The sequence below is a fragment of the Myodes glareolus genome, chromosome 22 (genome assembly GCF_982192425.1).
Source record: "Myodes glareolus chromosome 22, mMyoGla1.1, whole genome shotgun sequence".
Classification (NCBI taxonomy): Eukaryota; Metazoa; Chordata; class Mammalia; order Rodentia; family Cricetidae; genus Myodes; species Myodes glareolus.
The window spans coordinates 11,900,830-11,920,005 of NC_142047.1; the positions used below are offsets into that span (position 1 = coordinate 11,900,830).

Sequence of the window (19,176 nt, forward strand, 5' to 3'; positions counted from 1 at the left end):
GACCTGTGTGGGGTACAAGAGAGCTGTAGGTGCTCCCTTGCGCCCTCTCGTGGCCGCGGAGAAAACACTGAGGACGTGACCATGCTGGTCCCGCAGGGATAGTGGAGGCAGCTGGTGGTAACTGAGAACTAAGAAAGAATGTGTGAAGTCTTGTTGAATAGCTGGGAATGGGTAGAGAAGGGGCTTCCGAGGTCCCAGTCCTAAGTGAAGAAGTTTTGGAGAGCTATAAGCCCCATCCTTTATCCACAGGCTCTGGGGTATGGGCATACCTTTCCTTTGGGAAGAAGCTTGGTCCCGCAGCTCTGCTTATAAGAGTCCGTTTTCTTCAGGGATGTGGCCCCTCGTAGGGTACCGACGACTCCACATCCATGCACAGATAAGCGCTAACTGTACGCAGTGGGTTGAGAAGAAGCAGGAGGAAGAGACGTGGAGAGGAGGACGTTTGTAGGGAAGTCCTGGGACGAGTTGGAGGTGGGCGTGAGGCGGTGGAAATTTTCTCTCTCCTCCCTCCCTCCCTCCCTTCCTCCCCCCCATCCCCCCCACCCCCCCCCCCCCCCGCTGTCCTCAAACTCGCTCTATAGACCAAGCAGTCTTGAACTCACAGAGATTTGCCTGCCTCTGCCTCCCGAGTGCTGAGATTAAAGGCGTGCACCGCCACCGCCCTGCTACATGTATTAAATTACCAAGGAATAAATTTAAAAATCCTAAAGTAATTTTGAAAGCACGCAGAGGGCTGGAGCTGTGGTTCAGTGGCTTAGCACAGAAAAGCGCCAGGCTCTGTCCCTGGCCCTGCAAAAGAACCATGAAGAGTTGACAGAATGTGCTGGTGGCGTGAGATTTGGGGTGGCAGGAAGGCAGGTGTGGAGGTTCAAGTTCCGGGCCTAAGCCACGGACCAACAGCATTGCTCTCACTGAGGGGGCGATGGAGGAAAGAATCTGAAGTGTAGGCGGGCTCGGTCTGGGGGGCTCCAGGGCAGCACCATAGCCAGGAAAGCCACAGAACTTCACCTCAGGGGTGGAGAGCAAGACTGGGCCGTGCTGTCCATGGAGTTTCTCTGGTATTGTTGCAATGCTGGATGAAGTGCAGGACTCCCTGCAGGCCAGATAGGCTCTCCCGTAGTCCTGGCCATCCTTGAACTGCTGTGTAGCCGATGATGACTACCTCCACCTCCACCTCCCAAGGGCGGGAATCACAGGTACGCACCATGATGACATCTGATTTACAGTCCTGAGGATGGGACTGAGTGTAGAAGGCTGCAACCACACTCTCCACCATAGATGGCGCTGCACTGCCAGGTGAGCTAGAAAGCTCACACGTGTTGGTAACTTTCCACTACTCCCAAGGTATCACCTGGGACTGGGAGCAGTTGACCAATCCAAGAGTGACACGTCCGAAGCTAGGACTGTTTCATATATAAGGGATGGCTTCCTTCATATCTGGGTCTCCGCCATGTGGCTTATGCTCTAGCTCCCAAGAGGATTAAAGCCTTTCTGCAGTAGGATCCTGTGTCCCGCATGGTTCTTGCAGGCGAGGCCGAACGCGGGACAACTGAGGACTCGGCAGGCAGTGCTCCAATGAACCATGGCCAGCTCTCCAGCTCCACTTTATATTTACTTTAAAGCTCTATTTATCCTGGGTTTGGTGGCTCACTGTGTGGGTTTAATCCTGGCGGTCGGGAGGCAGAAACAGACAGATCTTCGTGAGTTTGAAGCCAGCCTGGTCTACACAGTGAACTTCAAGTCAGCCAAGGCCACATAGTAAGACCTGTCTCAAAAGGAAAAAGTCTATCTATCTTTGTGTTATGCATATGAGTGTTTCACCTGCGTGTACGCCTGTGCACCACTTGTTGTCTGGTGCTTGAGGAGGCCAGAAAAGAGCCTCGTATCCTTTTGTGGTTGTTCTTTTTGTTTTGGGTTTCATTTTTGTTTGAGACAGGGTCTCATTATGTAGCTCATTGTCCTGAAACTCACTCTGTAACCAGGCTGGTCTTGAACGCACAGATAATCCACCTGCCTCTGCCTCCCAAGTGCTGGGCTGGATTAAAGGTGCACACCACTACATCCAGCTGTGGCAGGTACTGTTAACCACTGAACTGTCTCTCCAGTTCTCCTTGTTATTTTAAGACAGGATCTTATTAAATTGCCCGAGCTGGTTTTGAACTCACTCTGTGGTCCAAGGAGACCTTTAACTTATCATCTTCCTGCCTCAACCTTCCAAGGAGATGAGATTTGTTTTGTTTTGTTTTTTATTTATTTTATTTTTGGTTTTTCAAGACAGAGTTTCTCTGTAGCTTTGGTGCCTGTGCTGGAACTAGCTCTTGTAGACCAGGCTGGCCTCGAACTCACAAAGATCCACCTGCCTCTGCCTCCCGGGTGCTGGGATTAAAGGCTTGCGCCACCACCGCCCGGCGATTTGTTTTGTTTTTAACCACTATAATGTAAGTTTTATTGATTTGTGGGTGTTTTTGTTTTTGCTTGTCTGTCATGTGTGCGCGCGTGCACACATGTGTGTGTGGGGCAGGGATCAAGTCGAGGTGGTTAGCACACGTTAGGCAAGTGCCGTGCCACTAAGCCAGTCTGCCACTCTGCTCACGTCTCTTCCTCTGCACTGCCCGTGGTTCTACAGAAGATAGTGTGGACCCCACTGTTGCCAGGTTTCCCGCGGCTTCCTAAAAGCAGCCTTCACAAGCAGATGCTAGCTGGCTGTGACGGTCACTGATACAGTGACTAAGAGTGGGAATGGATCTCAGTGTAGAGAATGTGCTGAGTGGCCCTGTGGTGCGGTAGAATTGTATTCTGTCAATCATATTTTAATAAAACGCTGATTGGCCAGGCAGGCAGTATAGGCAGGAAAGCCAGACAGGAAGTAGGGGTGGAGCAAAGAGACTGGGAGTATTCTGGAAGCAGAAGCTCCCTCAGCCACTCCTGCTGCAGACCACTGAAGAGGCAGCATGTAATTTGCCCAGCTGAGAAAGGTATGGAGCCATGTGGCTAATGTAGATAAGGATAATGGGGGTGACATAAGTTATAAGAGCTAATAAGTAGCCAGAGCTAAGGGCCAATCAGCTTTATAACTTATAGAGATCTCTGTGTGATTGATTTTCTCTTTGGGGCATGCCAGTTGTGGGGTACCGGGTGGGAACAGAAACCCCAACAAGCTAGCCCTCATGTTACAGTCCTGGGTCCTGGGTTCTGGGTTCTACTGCCAGCGCTGGGGTCAGGGTAAAGCTCATCCTTGCGCTGCAGCATCCCTGGGCATTGCGCCTTCTCCGACCATTCCATGCTCATATCTTAGCTTGGGTCAAGACAAGCCCCAGATTGAAGAGTGTACACCTCACTCCCCAGAGATTCCTTTGTTTGTGCAGGGGCTGAAGCGAGGGCCACATCCGTGAGCTGCTGTGCAAACTTCTGTGTTTTACTCCCTCTGAGCCTCTGTGACCTCCTCTATAGAACTCCCAGAGGCCAGTCATAACCTAAGGAATGTGGGATTATTCTGTGGGAAGATTCATGAAAAGCAGCCAGCATGGAGCCTGGCACACAGCGGAGGCCCAATACAGGATGCTGTCTACTGGTTTCTAGCATGATAGACAACAGCCTTTACTCCCCATTGTGCCCTCAGTCCAGTTTGGCAGCTGGGGCTTATTAAGCAGCTATTAACTCTCTGTCACCATCGGAGGTGTCTGATGCGACGTTGCACAGTTGGTCCTAGCAGGATTTTAGCAGCTTTAGGAGGAGGCTGCTCTCATTATTCCCATTTGGAAATGAGGACAGGGAGGCACAGAGATCCAGTTAGGGAACGTGGAGGACAATGGATAAGGGAAGACTGGGTCCCACTCCACCCTGAGAGGACCAGTGTTGGGAAAACTCAGAGCAAAGGATATAAGAATTAGCCAAGAAGAGGCTAGATGTAATGGGCCAGGCAGTGTTTAAATGAATACAGTTTGTGTGTTGTTATCTCGGGGTATAAGCTAGCCAGGCGGCCAGGAGCCGGGCGGTGGGAATGCAGCTCGCCACTCCTTTAACAACAGCAGAGAGGAGCAGGGCTGTGCTTGTGCTAAGCCCAATCATGTGGTTCTTAGGTCTTTAGACTTGTTTGCCAGAGGAATGAGGAAGAGTGTGGCCTGCGCATGACAACAAGCACAGGATGCATGAAGTAGAGCTTAGTGGGCCATTCCAACGGGAGAATGGAAACCGGAGCACCATTAGAAATGTGGAGAGCCAGCCCCTGATACCTGAGACCCTCCAGGGGCTCCACCAGACAGGGGCTCAAGCAGCTGAGTCACACTGTCCCTCCTGTCCTCCATTACAGTCTCTCCATTCTCACCCTCAGCCCAGAAACAACCCGCTTACAGGCACCCACCCCCTCAATCCATTCACTGGAGACCCAGGGTCCCCTTAACCCTTTCATCTGTCTCACCAAACAATTCATTGCCTTACTGCAACCCTCCTGCTGCACCCCCTCTTCCCGACACACCTCCAACTCCCTGGCAACCCCCATCTTTGTGTGGATAGGATCCCCTTAGTTCTTTCCTGAAGGCTATCTCAGTCTTTTATCCTAGCTCACCTCTCTTCCTCTCTGTCACACCCACTGACCTGCAGAAGAACTCTGCCAGGCCACTTGTAGTCACTACATGTTCCTAAGATCCAGAGTGAGCAACAGAAACCAAGGGACGGAACACCACCCAACAGGCCAGATGTCAACACCTAGAGTTAGCTCAGTCACTCCAACCCCAGATGCCCAGACACCAGCGCAAATGTACAAACATTGACAGTCAAGACAATGTGTCCCCACCAGAACCCAGCAGCCCTGCTCCAGCAGCCAGAGAAATGCAATATAGCTAGCTGAAACCCAAGACCAGGACTTCACAATAGCGATGATGAGTGTGCCCAAGGATCTTAGGAAGATGTGAACATATCCATCAGTGAGAGCTGTGAAAACACAAAGGCACAGTGGAATGAAGTAATGCCAACAGTTCAGGACGAGAAAGAAGAATTTAACAAAGAAGTAAAATCACTGAAGAGTCCCAGACTGAGATAAAACTGCAGGTGGAAAATGTAGGAAGTCAAGCCTGGAGGTGCTCACCTTTAATCCGAGCACTGGGAGGCAGAGGCAGGTGGATCTCTGAGCTTGAGACCAACCTGGTCTATAGTGTGAGTTCCAGGACAGCCAGGACTACACAGGAAAACCCTGTCTCAAAAACCTAATAAAGAAAGAAAGTTTAAACAGAAAGCAAGGGAGGGAGGGAGGGAGGGAGGAAGGAAGGAAGGAAGGAAGGGAAAGAAGAGAAAGAAAGAAAAAAATTTAGAAAGTTAAAGAAAACCCTCAGAGGTAGGTTTCACCAACAGAGTACAAGACATGGGAGTGGTGAAGACAAAGTAGAAGAAATGGATACCTCAGATAAAGAAAATGTTAAAAATTTAAAAACAAACAAACAAAAAAGCCCACCATGAACAAAACATCCAGGAAATCTGGGACACTGTGAAAAGACAGGAGAAGAAATCCAGGTCAAAGGCACAAAAAATATTTTTAACAAACTCATAGAAGAAAATTTCCCTGACTTTAACAAGGAGGTGCCTATCAAGGTACAAGAAGCATGCAGAACATCAAATAGACTAAACCAAAAAGAAATTCCCCATAATACATAATAATCAAAACATTAAACTTACAGAACAAAGAAAGAATATTTAAACTTCAAGGAAAAAGACCAAGTAACATATAAAGGCAGACCAATTAGAATTACACCCAACTTCTCAATGGAGACTCTGAAAGCCAGAAGGGTCTGGATGGATGTTCTACAAACTCTAAGAGACCATAGATGCCAAGTCAGACTACTATACCCAGCAAAACTATCAATCACAATACACAGAGAAAGAAAAGCATCCCACATTAAAACCAAATATAAGCAGTATCTATCTACAAATACAGCTCTACAGAAGGTCCTAGAAGGAAAACTTCAATATGAAAAGGTTAACCACATCCAAGAAAACACAAGGAATAAATAATCCCAGACTAGTAAATCAAAAGAGGGAGAAAACCAAACCATAACAACAAAATATCAGAAATTAATAAACACTGTTCATGGACAATTTTCAATATTAGTAGTCTCAATTCCCTAATAAGAAGATACAGACTTGACAGAGTGAATTTGAAAACAGGATCCATCTGCAGCATCCAATAAACACACTTTACCATCAAGGATACTCCCCATCCCAGGAAAAGGATGGAAAAAAAAATATTCCAAGTAAATAATAGGAATAAAGGAAGGAGAAAAAAACCCAAGAAACAAACAGATGTAGCCATTTTAATATCTGACAAAATATACTTCAAACCAAAAGCAGTAGAAGAGGGAAGAGTATAACATCCACCAAGAGAGCACCACATCTGCAGACCTCCCGCCAAACACAAGCACATATTGACCCTTCAGCAGGGGTAGTGGAGGGTTTCTTCTTTTTTTCTTTTTACAGGCTCCGCTGTCTTTCAGCTTTTTAAAAAATATATATTTATTTATTTATTATGTATATAATATTCTGTCTGTGTGTATGTCTGCAGCCAGAAGAGGGCACCAGACCTCATTACAGATGGTAGTGAGCCACCATGTGGTTGCTGAGAATTGAACTCAGGACCTTTGGAAGAGCAGGCAGTGCTCTTAACCGCTGAGCCATCTCTCCAGCCCTCTTTCAGCTTTTTTAAAAAAAATTTATTGATTTTTATTGAGCTCTACATTTTTCTCTGCTCCCCTCCCTGCCTCTCCCCTCCCCTTCAACCCTCGCCCAAGGTCCCCATGCTCCTAATTTACTCAGGAGATCTTGTCTTTTTCTACTTCCCATGTAGATTAGATCCATGTATGTCTCTCTTAGGGTCTTCATTGTTGTCTAGGTTCTCTGGGATTGTGATTTGGTTTTCTTTGCTTTATGTTATATTTAGGAAGTGGTCTCCTGTGCCAATGCATTCAAATGTACTTCCCACTTTCTCTACTATGAGGTTCATTGTGGTTGGTTTTATGTTGAGGTCTTTGATTCATTGGAACTTGAGTTTTGTACATGATGATAGATATGGGTCTATTTTCATTCTTCTACATGTTGATGTCCCCTAGCAGAGAGTTAGCAGAAGAAACATCTTGGGCTGGAGAAGACAGCTCTGCTAGGACGTTCCCATAAGGGAGCAGAGCAGAACTCAGCTGTAGCTGCTGTCCAGGAGAGGAGCAGGATCCCTATATCCTGTGGGGAGACCATCCCCCACTGCACCCCAGCTTTAGGTAGCCTGGCTTCCCGATAGTCAGGACACCTTCCCTCCAGGGTTGAGCTGTCCCATTGCAGCTCCAGCCTCCAGAGCTGTCCTACTGTGGCTCTCTACCCCTTCAGAGCTGTCGAATTTCGGCTTTACCTCCCCCCTCCCCTAGCTGTCCTATTGCGGCTCTAAGTATATCCTGGCTTCCTGATAAGTCAGGATATCCCAATATCACTACTGGACCACATTCCTCTACAAACACGCACACAATAAAAACCAAGATAGCTAAAACAGTCCTGAATAGTAAAAACTGCTGGAGATATCACTATCCCATGATCTCAAATTGTTCTACGTGGCTGTAGGAACAAACACAAAATGATATTGACATACAAACAGATACATTTATCAATGAAATCAAACTGGAGGCCCAGACATAGTATGTTCATACACCCATGGACACTTTGTTTTATTTTTTTTATTGAGATGTACATTTTTCTCTGCTCCCCTTCCTGCCTCTCCCCCTCCCACTTCAACCCTCTCCCAAGGTCCCCATGCTCCCAATTTACTCAGGAAATCTTGTCTTTTTCTACTTCTCATTTAGATTAGATCTATGTATGTCTCTCTTAGGGTCCTCATTGTTGTCTAGGTTCTCTGAGATTGTGATTTATAGGCTGTTTTTCTTTGCTTTATGTTTGAAAACCACCTATGAGTGAGTGCATGTGATAATTGTCTTTCTGGGTCTGGGTTACCTCACTCAAAATAACGTTTTTTAGTGCCATCCATTTTCCTGAAAAATTCAAGATATCATTTTTTTCTGCTGTGTAGTACTCCATTGTATAAATGTACCACATTTTATCCATTCTTTGGTCGAGGAGCATTTAGGTTGTTTTCAGGTTCTGGCTATGACAAACAATGCTGCTATGAACATAGTTGAGCACATGTCCTTGTGGCACGGTTGAGCATTCTTTGGCTATATACCCAAAAGTATTACTGGGTCTTGAGGAAGGTTGTTTTCTCATTTTCTGAGAAATTGCCACACTGACATCCAAAGGGACTGTACCAGCTTGTACTCCCACCAGCAATGCAATATTGGATTATTTGTTCTTATGATGACCAATTTCTTGAGTTCTTTGTATATTTTGGAGATCAGAGCTCTATCTGATGTGAGGTTGGTCAAGATCTTTTCCCATTATGAAGGCTGTTTTATCTTGTTGACCGTGTCCTTTGCTTTACAAAAGCTTTTCAATTTCAGAAGGTCCCATTTATTGTTTCTCTCAGTGGACACCTTGTTTTTGAAAAAACAAAAATACTCACTGGGAAAAGATACCATGCTGATGACATCGTGTAAAAGAATGCAAATAGATTCATAAATATCATCCTACAAAAAAAACCCTCAATTCCAAATAGATCAAGGACCTCAACAAAAAGCCAGATATCCTGAGGCTGACAGAAGATAAAGTGAGGCTTGAACTCACAGGCACAGGAAACTAGGACACTGTTAGCACAAGCACTGAGCAAAACAACAAATGATACCTCGTGATGCTGAAAACTTCTGTATGGCAAAAGACACCATCATTTGGATAAAGTTGCAGCCTAAAGAATGGGAAAAATCTTTACCAATTACACAATTTATAGGTTAATATCTAAAATCTATAAAGAACTAAAAAAGTGGGGCAGCAAGAAAACAAATAACCCAATTTTTAAAAAAATAGTGTATATCTAAACAGAGATTTCTCAAAAGATGAAACACAAATGGCTGAGAAACACTTAGAAATGTTTAACATCCTTAATCACCAGGAAAATGTGATTTAAACTACTTTGAAATTTCATCTTATACCATTCAAAATGGCCAAGATCGATAAAACAAATGGCAACTAATGTTGGTCAGGATGTGGAGTAAGGGAAACACTTAACCATTGCTGGTGGGACTGGAAACGTGTGCATCACTATAGCTCTTCCTCAGGAAGCTGGGAATCAATCTGTCCAGCTACACTACTCTTGGAAATATACCCAAAGGACTCTACATCCTAATAAAGAGACAATTGCTCATCCTTGTTCACTGTTGCTCAACTCATAATAGCCAGAATTTGGAAACAGCCTAGATATCCATCAACAAATTAGTGAATAAAGAAAATGTATAATTACACAATGGTATATTATTCAGATGTTAAAAAAATCAAAATTTTGCAGGTCAATAGATGGATCTAGAAAACACCATCCTAAGGAGGGGGGGGTAACCTAGACCCAAGAGACAAATAGTGTTGTATTTTCTTACATGTGGATGTTAGATCTTAAACCTTTGGTAGGCATGCTACAATCCATATAACCACAGAGGCTTTATATAAAGTAAAGGACTAAGGTGGGGATCTTTCTAGGAAGAACTAGTATATAGCTATGGAGAGACAGGAAGGAGACTAGTACAGCAGGATTAAACTGGGAGGGAGAGGGAAGAGGAGACTAAGGGAGGAAATACAGGAAGGAGAAACTATCACTGAGCATTTGTGAGGGAAACCCTACTACTTTAAAAGCTTCTTAAAATATGTACATATATGAACAAAGGTAGTCGGACTTTTCTTTGGACCTTCAGCTCACCAAAAATGACTTAGAGACACATTATTAATTATGAAAGCTTGGCCTTAGTTTAGGCTTTTTCCCAACTGACGCTTTTAACTTAAATTAGCCTGTTTCTATTAATCTAAGTTCTGTTGCGTGGCTCCACTACCTCTCCTCTATACCTAGTATGCCCAACTTCTTCAGCCACTGCCAGGGTCTCTTTGCCTGCCTTGGTCTTTCCTGAGCTCCTCTCTCTTCCTGGAAGTCCTGTCTGGCTATTGGCCATTCCTGCTCTTTATTAAACCAATAGGAAGGTGCCTTAGGCAGAGATACATCTTTATAGTGTACTAAAAGATTATCTCACAACAAATAAAATCTAAATGGAGTCACCAAACAATGAGGGAGATAATGCCTGAGCTGGACATCTTTCACCCCCAGCGAAATCTTGAATGCCAGGAATGGGTTATATCTACTCGAGTCATTGGCCAAAGGTGGTCCCATGGAAACCCCCAAACAACTCAGGCTATTGCAAAGGCCGTTGGTTGCTCTCTACAAACTGATAAGACCTTATTGCTGAGGCCAGCACCTACATATCTCACTTTACACAGAGAAGTTGAGCTGGTACCAACTTGATCCTTCACCCCTACTGACTAGTGTTCATGGTAGTGGAAGGTGCTACCAGAGGAGAAAGGTAACTACCAACCCATCTGCAACCCCTCTGGTCGGCAGTGGTGAGCTGTCTGCAGGATACGCTGGCACAGCAGCGCCACAAAAGCTGTGGGGGTAACCAGTGTGGGAACATGTTCAGAAGAACGACAATGGTGAACAACGCCTTGGGCTCCAGGACAAAAGGCAGAGGGCAGAGGTATTTTACACAAAATACCTCAAGTGTATTTTGTTCCTTCTATTGTTCTTGGATGTCAGAACATAGCTATAGAGTCCAGTCTGGTAAAAGGATATGCTGAACGCTGTCCTCAGTGTACCCTGAATCTGGATACGACCTTCTGCTTTGCTTTGTGCTTCCCCAGATATAATTAAAATGCAATCATCTAATGTGTTTAGCAGAAAAACTTTCAAGCCAGGATAACACTCATGCTGTGGTGAGCATCCATGCTGTGGCGTGGTTCGTTCCCTGTTCTTACCCAGCATTACAGTGAGAAAGAACAGAAGTGGGGCAGAAAGACATGAAAACTGTTGTTGGGATGGGAAAGGAGTGCTTTCAAGTTTCACATAAGAAGGCAAGCCCAGGGAAAGCACTGTTACTGTTTCTAGAAGAGATTAGCACTATTAAAGAGACCCCTCCTGCTCTACACTGGGACAACAGGTAGACCTTTACGGAAAGACCTTCTCAACCGAAGCCTTCAACTTCTGAAAACTCAAATTCTTTTGGAAAGAGAGAGCCCATACTGTCACATGGGGTGGAGTGAATAAGAATGGCCCCTATAGGCTCATATATTTGAAGGCTTAGTTATCAGGGAGTGGCACTATTTGAATGAATTAAATGATTGGGAGGTGTAACATGAGGGGCTGTTTGTTGGGGGTTTTCTGTCCCGTCCGGCCCCCCAGCTATTTAGTCCCAGAGAAAAATCACACACAGATCTCTTTAAGTTATAAAGCTGATTGGCCCATTAGGTCAGGCTTCTTACTGGCTAACTCTCACATCTTGATTAACCCATTTTTCTGATCTATGTTAGCCATGTGGCTCAGTACCTTTTTCAGTATGGCAGCTCACATCCTGCTGCTTCGGTGATCTGGGCAGGAGTGGGAGGAATCAACTTCCTCCTCCCCAGAATTCTCCTGCTCTCCTTGCATCATTTCCACTTCCTGTCTGGTTTTCCCGCCTACACCTCCTGCCTGGCCAATCAGCGTTTATTTAAAACATGATTGACAAAATACAGACAATTCTCCGGCACCAGGGAGGTGTGGCTTTGTTGGAGGAAATATGTCACTGGGGGTGGGCTTTGAGCTTTCAAAACCCCGTGGCAGGCCTACTCTCTTTCTCGACCTGCAGATCAGGATAGGATGTAATGCTCAACTGTATCTCCAGCACCATGCGTGCTGTGCCTGCTGTGCCTGCTGTGCCTGCTATACCTGATGCCATGCTCTCTGCCAAGATGATAAAACTGTAAAGATCTCCCAAACTGTAAACCAGCCCCAAGTAAATACTTCCTTTTGTAAGCATGGTGTCTCTTCAGTGATAGAACAGTAACTAAGACATATGGGTTCCCTGTTCCCAAATGACCACACAGGGAAGTGCTCCCTCAGAGACAGCCTGGAAGGTGAATAAAGGTCACAGTTATTGAGGTCATCATGGTCTACCCACAGGCTAGGGACAGGCTACATGTAAAGCTGACACTGGAATGTGGAAGCATTATCTACATGCTGCAGAGGATTGACCAAGGTTACAGAAAGCTACTGAGGTCAGGAAATGCGTGGCAGAAACTGCTTCCCTGCAAGGCAGGCTTGAGCAGTCCCTGAGCAAAGCTGGGAAGGTGAAGCTTAAGATGCTGCAAACAGTCCACATATTAGAGATGGCAGGACTATGCAAAGTCTGCCGAGGAACGCTTTAGGTGTGGCGCAGTGCCAGCCTGCGGAAGAGGGTGTGTGATGGAGCTTGCAGAGCTGGAGAGGCAAGGCTACCCAAGAAGCCCCTGGAGCCCAAATGCTGCAGGCCTTGGCCTTTACCCTGCTTGGGTTTGATTTACTCTGAGCCTGGTTTTCTTCCCGTTTGGAATGGCAGTGTTGACTCTGTGCCATCATACACTGTAAGTATTGACTTGATTTTACAGGGGCTCTGTCTTAGTTTCTGTCGCCGTGGTAAACACCCTGTCAAAAACAACTTGAGAGAGAAAGGGTTCATTGTGGCCTTCATCATGGTGAGGAAGACGTGCCCGCCGGAGTTGCTGGCCATCTCAGCGCGCTGGCAGTCTTGTAGCAGAGGGTGCTGGATGTGGAACTAGGCTACCGGATCTCAGAGCCTGCTCTCCGTGCCATGCTTCCTCCCACCAGGTTCCACCTCAACCGTCCCAGATAGCATCTCCAGCCAGGACCCATGTGCCTATGGGGGACTTTTCACATTCAAACCACAGCAGGCTCACAGTTGGAGACCCCCTCCAGGTTCACAGAGACGGCCTTCAGGCCTCGAACTGCCTTGGGAGAGTTGGGGCTTCAAAGGCTTAAGGGTCCTTTAGAGATCTACTAAATAAGTCTTGCAGTATGAGATGAAGGAGATTTGGGGGCCAAGAGTGGACTGTTGCTACTTTATGTTCTGTGATTCGGTGTCATTTCGACAAAGATGGAGTTGTGCCGCCCATCTTCATGGTTGACTTGACTGGATTTAAAATTACTGTTGTAGGCAGCAAGCTGGAAGGATGGATCTACCTAAACTGTTTGACATCAGACACGGAACTACAGGGTTTATCTATCTATCTATCTATCTATCTATCTATCTATCTATCTATCTATCTATCTATCTATTTTTTGGTTTTTTGAGACAGGGTTTCTCTGTAACTTTGGAGCCTGTTCTGGAACTAGCTCTTGTAGACCAGGCTGGCCTTGAACTCACAGAGATTCGCCTGCCTCTGACTCCCGAATGCTGGGATTAAAGGCATGCGCCACCATAGCTTTGCTGGAACTACAGGACTTTGAGTTTGTTGCTTTGGTCCAGTATTTCCTCACTGTGCCTCTTTCCTTCCCTTTGGAATGGTAATGTATATTCTGGGCCATTGTATGTTGGAAGTGTGTGACTTGCTTTTTGAATTTACAGAGGGTTACAGTTAAGAGATTGCCTTCAGTCTCAGAAGAGACTTTGTTCGGACTTTTAAACTGTGTTGACATTGTGAAAGACTATAGGAACTTTTGAACTGGACTAAATGCATTTTGTTTATGATAGGGCCACAAGCCTATGGGGGCCAGGGAATGGGATATAGTAATCTGAATGAAAATGATCCCCCATAGTTTCACAGTTTTAATATTTGGTCCCCTCACTTCCAGGCACACTGTCACATGCCTTTAATCACAGCATTCAGAAGGCAGAGGCCTTCTGAGTTTGATCTCTGAGTTTGATACCTGGTCTACAAAGCAAGTTCCAAGACACAACCAAGGACTGTTACAGAGAGAAACTCTACCTCAAAAAACAAAGCAACAACGGCAAAAAAAAAAAAGGTCCCCAGTTGGTGCCACTGTTTGGGAAGGGTTAGGGTGTGTCCTTTTTGAAGGTGTGCTATTAGGGGACTTTGAGGTTTCAGAGACTCAAGTCATTCCCAGACACACACTCTCTCTCCTTCTGCCCCCCTCCCACTGCCTTGCATGTGCAGATGAAGATGTGAGCCCCTAGCTGTTCCTGCCACTATGTCCTCATTTTGATAGTTTGGACTCAAACCTTCTAAAACTGTAAGCTGAAATCAAAAGTTTTATTCATTGCCTTGGTCATGGTGTTTGTTTGTTTTCTTTTATTTATCTATTCATTTATTTTTAATTTTTTAAGGCAGGGCTTCTCTGTAGCTTTGGAGACTGCTCTGGAACTTGTTCTATAGACCATGCTGTGTGTGTTGGGGGGCGTCAGATGACAACTCGCGGGAGTCAGCTCCCACTTCCACCATGTGGGTCCCAGGGCAACAGCCACCTTTACCCAATGAGCAATCTTGCCTGCCCCTATCTTTCAATTTTACAAAGAGGACAGACTTGAGGTTTGGTTCCACATCACTCCCCAGCCTGGTCTCCCTGTCTGTTTCAGGCATGCCCCTTGAGCTATAAAATTGGGACAGTGCCCAGCTCTGCCCTGTGCCCTTGGGCAATCCCACAGTCCTCTTTTTTGAGCACTTTCCTAACAGTCCAGGAGACAGTGGCTTGGGGCTCAGCACTCTGCAGCTTGGGCCCCACATCTGACCTTCTCTAGATTCTGTGCCAAACTCACACAAGGCTGTGCCCAACTAAAGGTCACTGACCTAACCAAGGCAATGGCCTGCTCAGTGGGGATGGCCTATGGTAACAGGACAAGATGGGAGGGACAGCATTCATCCTCACTGTCCTGGCCATGGCAGAGTGTGTTTGCTAGCTGGGCGGGGCCAGATCGAAAGCCCAAGCTTTCCTTCCATTCTGCCCCTTTTGCACACCTTGCTGAGGCTGGAAGCCATCCCAGCTCTCTCTGGGAGCTGCAAAACCCTAGTAATTCAATAAAGCTCTGCTGGGGTCCCCTAGCAACCCTCAAAACTCACAGAACCCTGGGGCCAGTCCCAGCACTAGCAGAGTGACCAGTTCTGAACCTGTCCTCTCTCCAGGTACATTTGTGTCTTTTGTTCTTGAACTTGAGTCCACCTTACGGTAGGTGACGTCTACCTGGCCTGTCTGCTGTTCAAACAGGTTTGCCAACTCTCTCTCTCTCTCTCTCTCTCTCTCTCTCTCTCTCTCTGTGTGTGTGTGTGTGCAGGAGACACGGCTTGCAGGTAGACTGTCAGCCTAGAATCCACCAGTGACTGTGGTTTATTGCAAAATATTTGTTTACATTATGTGAAGATCTATCACTGTGATTTGTTTAATAAGGAGCTGAATGCCTAATAGCTAGGCAGGAGAGGATAGACGGGACTTCCGGGGGGGGGGCACGGGAAGAATTGAGTGTGCAAAGTGACACCAGCCAGACACTGAAGTTGGACATATGGTACAGAGGAGTGGTAACCGAGTCACGTGACAGAATATAGTGTTGGGAGCCACCTGGAGGCACAGGTGGTCCTGCAGTTTGGAGGTAGCCACGTGGGGCTGAGCAACCCTGCCTGCACCCTTGCCTGCACATGCTCAGACCAGCAGAGTGGCATTGACCAATCGGGACAGCGTTCAGGCTGCTCCGCCGTTTAAAAGCAGATGCCTCGGGACCCTACTTCCTCTCTCTAAGCTTTCTCTCGTCCCTGCTCTATCTTCCCTTCCCCCAATTTTCCTCAAGGAAATGCTCCAAATAAAGATGTGACCAGAGAAGGAATTCTCGTTTTTGGTGGCGTTCATTCCTGCGGGACAGGATGGCCCCCCGCAACTGGTGCTCGAAACTCCGGGACGCTGAGGGACCCTGACAACTACGCCGGGGGACCCTGAGAAAGCCCGGGAGAAAAAGCCAAGATCAGACACCAGCACAGAGAGCCTTGAATTTCAGAACTCTGAGAACATGGAGCGGTGAGTGACGTCGGTTAAAATCCCCAGAAAGGGGAGGAAAAGAAATGTAAAAAGGAATTTCAAAGGATAGGCCTAAATAGAAAAGAAAATACAAAAAAAAAAAAAAAATCAAAGTTAAGGTATCTGAAAGAAGGTACAGAAAGCAACGGGGAAGAAAAATCCCTTAAGTTCAGTGCAGGAGGAATGTAAACAGCAGCAAAAAAGGCGAGGTAACTAAGGCAGGACTTTGAGGACGATGGGGTACGGGAGACCGCGGCTTCCGCTCCCTCTCCGTCCACCTGCGTACTCGCTGTTAGAGACTGGAGGCAACAGTCTCGTAGGGAGGCGGGCTTGATCGAGTTCAAAGACTGCCTTTCCTATTCTTAAAGAGCCACAGAGCTTTTGGAGGTGATTTTCGCCTAATTTTGTTAGAGAGCTCAGTCTCTGGCTCTCACGTACAAAAAACTTTAATTTTTGACTGAGAAAGACAAGCTGCTTGATCGTGCTGAGAGTGCTGGCGGCAGCCGGCCCGCCTTTGAGCGGTAATGCCTGATTAGAAACACGGAAGTGGGCCAGGCACGGTGGTGCACACCTGTAATCCCAGCTACTCAGGAGGGAGACGCAAAATTGCACTCTCCAGTGCTAGCTCGTTCGGGAGGCGTGGCCATGCTGGCCGGTTGCTGGCGGGGAGTTTGCTGGGGGCCTACGGAAAGCCAGATCGCCATGGCGACGGGCAGGCTAAAGTCCGTGTGTCATCAGAGGCTATATGTCCCGGCCTTCTGGCGGGGCTATGGTTTTTGGAGGACTTTTTCAGCACCTGAGCGGACTCGCCTGACTGAGGCGGAAGCTGCGTGGTGAGCAGCGGCGCCATAGAAAGCAGAGAGGAGCTGAATCGGCTCTGCGGAAAAACTGTGTTTCCATAGCAACATGGGCGAGCGGGGAGGTGAGTTCCCAGAGAACGGGGCTCCGCGCGCGGGCAGACCGGGCCCTCCACGGGTGGGCGGGCCCTCTACGGGTGGGCGGATGCCCCCCCCCCTCGCCGGAGCTTGAAAAAGACTCACAGCCGGCGGTGCGAATTCAATGCCTGAGGTGAGGCTGAGGTACAGTTCGCAGTTACGGGATAAACGGCGAGCCCGCGCACGGCCCGGGGCGGAGCCATGCCTTTGGGCCTTGCGGAGCGCGCCACGGTGGGCCGCGCCTCAGAGACGGAGCCGCCGCTTCCGCTGCTGCCGCCCTCAGTCAAGGTCGCCAAGAATTTAGTCAGATAAAAACATTTGTCGCCAAAAATTCAGTCAGATAAAAACATTTATCCCCTAAACAACGTCCCTTCGTCAGCAGGAAGTAGCCAGATCGATGCTACGCCCATTCTCCCTTAAAGAACTGGTCGTGATTATCATAATAAAGGCGTGTTTACCTGGTTACCGTATCCTAGGTAACAAAGAAAGGCGGACCTTTTGCCTGAGGCACCTGGTGAGATAAACAATGTTACCTAGAGGTTTTTCCATCTAAATAGAGGAGCTGGAGAGATGGCTCAGAGGTTAAGAGCATTGACTGCTCTTCCAAAGGTCCTGAGTTCAATTCCCAGTGACAACTGCTTTGGTTTTTAAACAATAGAGGGGGACTACATTACCAGTGACAGCTTCCCCCAGAGAAAGGATTTCTCTTGCATTCTTTACACTTAATTTTTAATTCAAAATTTTGCTGGTACAGGCAAACAAGATTTGCTTTTTGAAACAGAGACCTGCAGATCTCTAAGTTCAAAACCAGCCTACTTCCAGTACTGATTGTGCTGAATTTTTACACTGAGAGTTTTTAATACTCTTAAATGTTAATTTGGGAGGAGAGTTTTGTTTATGTTTTTCTAGGAATGCTGACATACATCTGGATGCCAGCGAGACCGACAAGAGAAATAAAAAAGAAGATGACCCAGTGGATGCTGAGTGTCCTGCTGTGGAAGATTCGTGCGGAGACAGCAGAGATGACCTTCTGGGCGGTGCCAAGAGCAGCTGTTTCACACCATCGACTTGAGCAACACCCTGTGCAACCTCTTATCTCTGACTCTATTTTGCCTTTTCCCTCCTTGGGGATGGGTGGGAGCAGATATCCTTGGCATGCTGCGTCTAGGTGGGGACCAGATTGGAAAATAGTTTTGCCTTATTGCTCTTAAAGACAATAATTAGGGGGAGATGTTGGGAGCCACCTGGAGGCACAGGTGGTCCTGCAGTTTGGAGGTAGCCACGTGGGGCTGAGCAACCCTGCCTGCACCCTTGCCTGCACATGCTCAGACCAGCAGAGTGGCATTGACCAATCGGGACAGCGTTCAGGCTGCTCCGCCGTTTAAAAGCAGATGCCTCGGGACCCTACTTCCTCTCTCTAAGCTTTCTCTCGTCCCTGCTCTATCTTCCCTTCCCCCAATTTTCCTCAAGGAAATGCTCCAAATAAAGATGTGACCAGAGAAGGAATTCTCGTTTTTGGTGGCGTTCATTCCTGCGGGACAGGATGGCCCCCCGCAATATAGATCAACAGAAACAGGTTAATTTAAGTTATAAGAGCTGGTTGGGTAAAAGCCTAAGCTAAGGCCAAGCTTTCATAATCAATAACAAGTTTCTGTGTCATTTTTGTGTGCCGGCACCTGGCCCAAAGGAAAGTCCAGCTACAGTGTCTCACCTTGGGTACTTGGCCAGCATGCACAAGAGTATGGTTTTACTCCCAGTACAAGAGGAAGAGGAACTCTGATGAGGCTCAACCTTGGAGCACCTAGAAGAAAAAAAAAACACACAATTTCCTAGCTGGGCAGTAATGGCGAAAAGCCTTTAACCCCAACACTCGGGAGGCTGAAGCAGGCGGAGCTCTGTGAGTTCGGGACCATCCTGGTCAACAGAGCAAGTTCCAGGATAACTAGTGCTGTCCTGTCTCGGGGGGCGTGGGGAGGAAGTAGAAGAGTAAAGGACCGCACTGGTTGGTCATCATCTAGGGATTCTGCACAGTAGGTACTCAATTGACAAGTCGACTGTTTAAATATGCTCCATAGTGTCTTCTTACACAGCTTTGCTCGCAAAGTGCTTTGTGGTTCTCTCTCCATCCACGTGTCTGTAGAGCCAAGGCCGAGCCTGGTACCAGGCAGGAGCACTTAAAGATTGAATGAATGCACGATTGCCTTTGTCTATTGTGTAGAGTGGAAGAAGCAGAGACACGCGGGACCCTCCCCATTCACTATGGCCCACTCTGTAGAATCAGTCTCTCTGGGAGGGAAGCTG

General features: G+C 47.1%; 1 pseudogene; it reads left to right on the forward strand.

Annotated features, from left to right (window-relative positions):
• The first annotated feature begins 16,798 nt into the window (after positions 1–16,798).
• On the forward strand, positions 16,799–17,028 carry LOC148118418 (Nuclear RNase P; annotated as a pseudogene).
• The last annotated feature ends 2,148 nt before the right edge of the window (positions 17,029–19,176 follow it).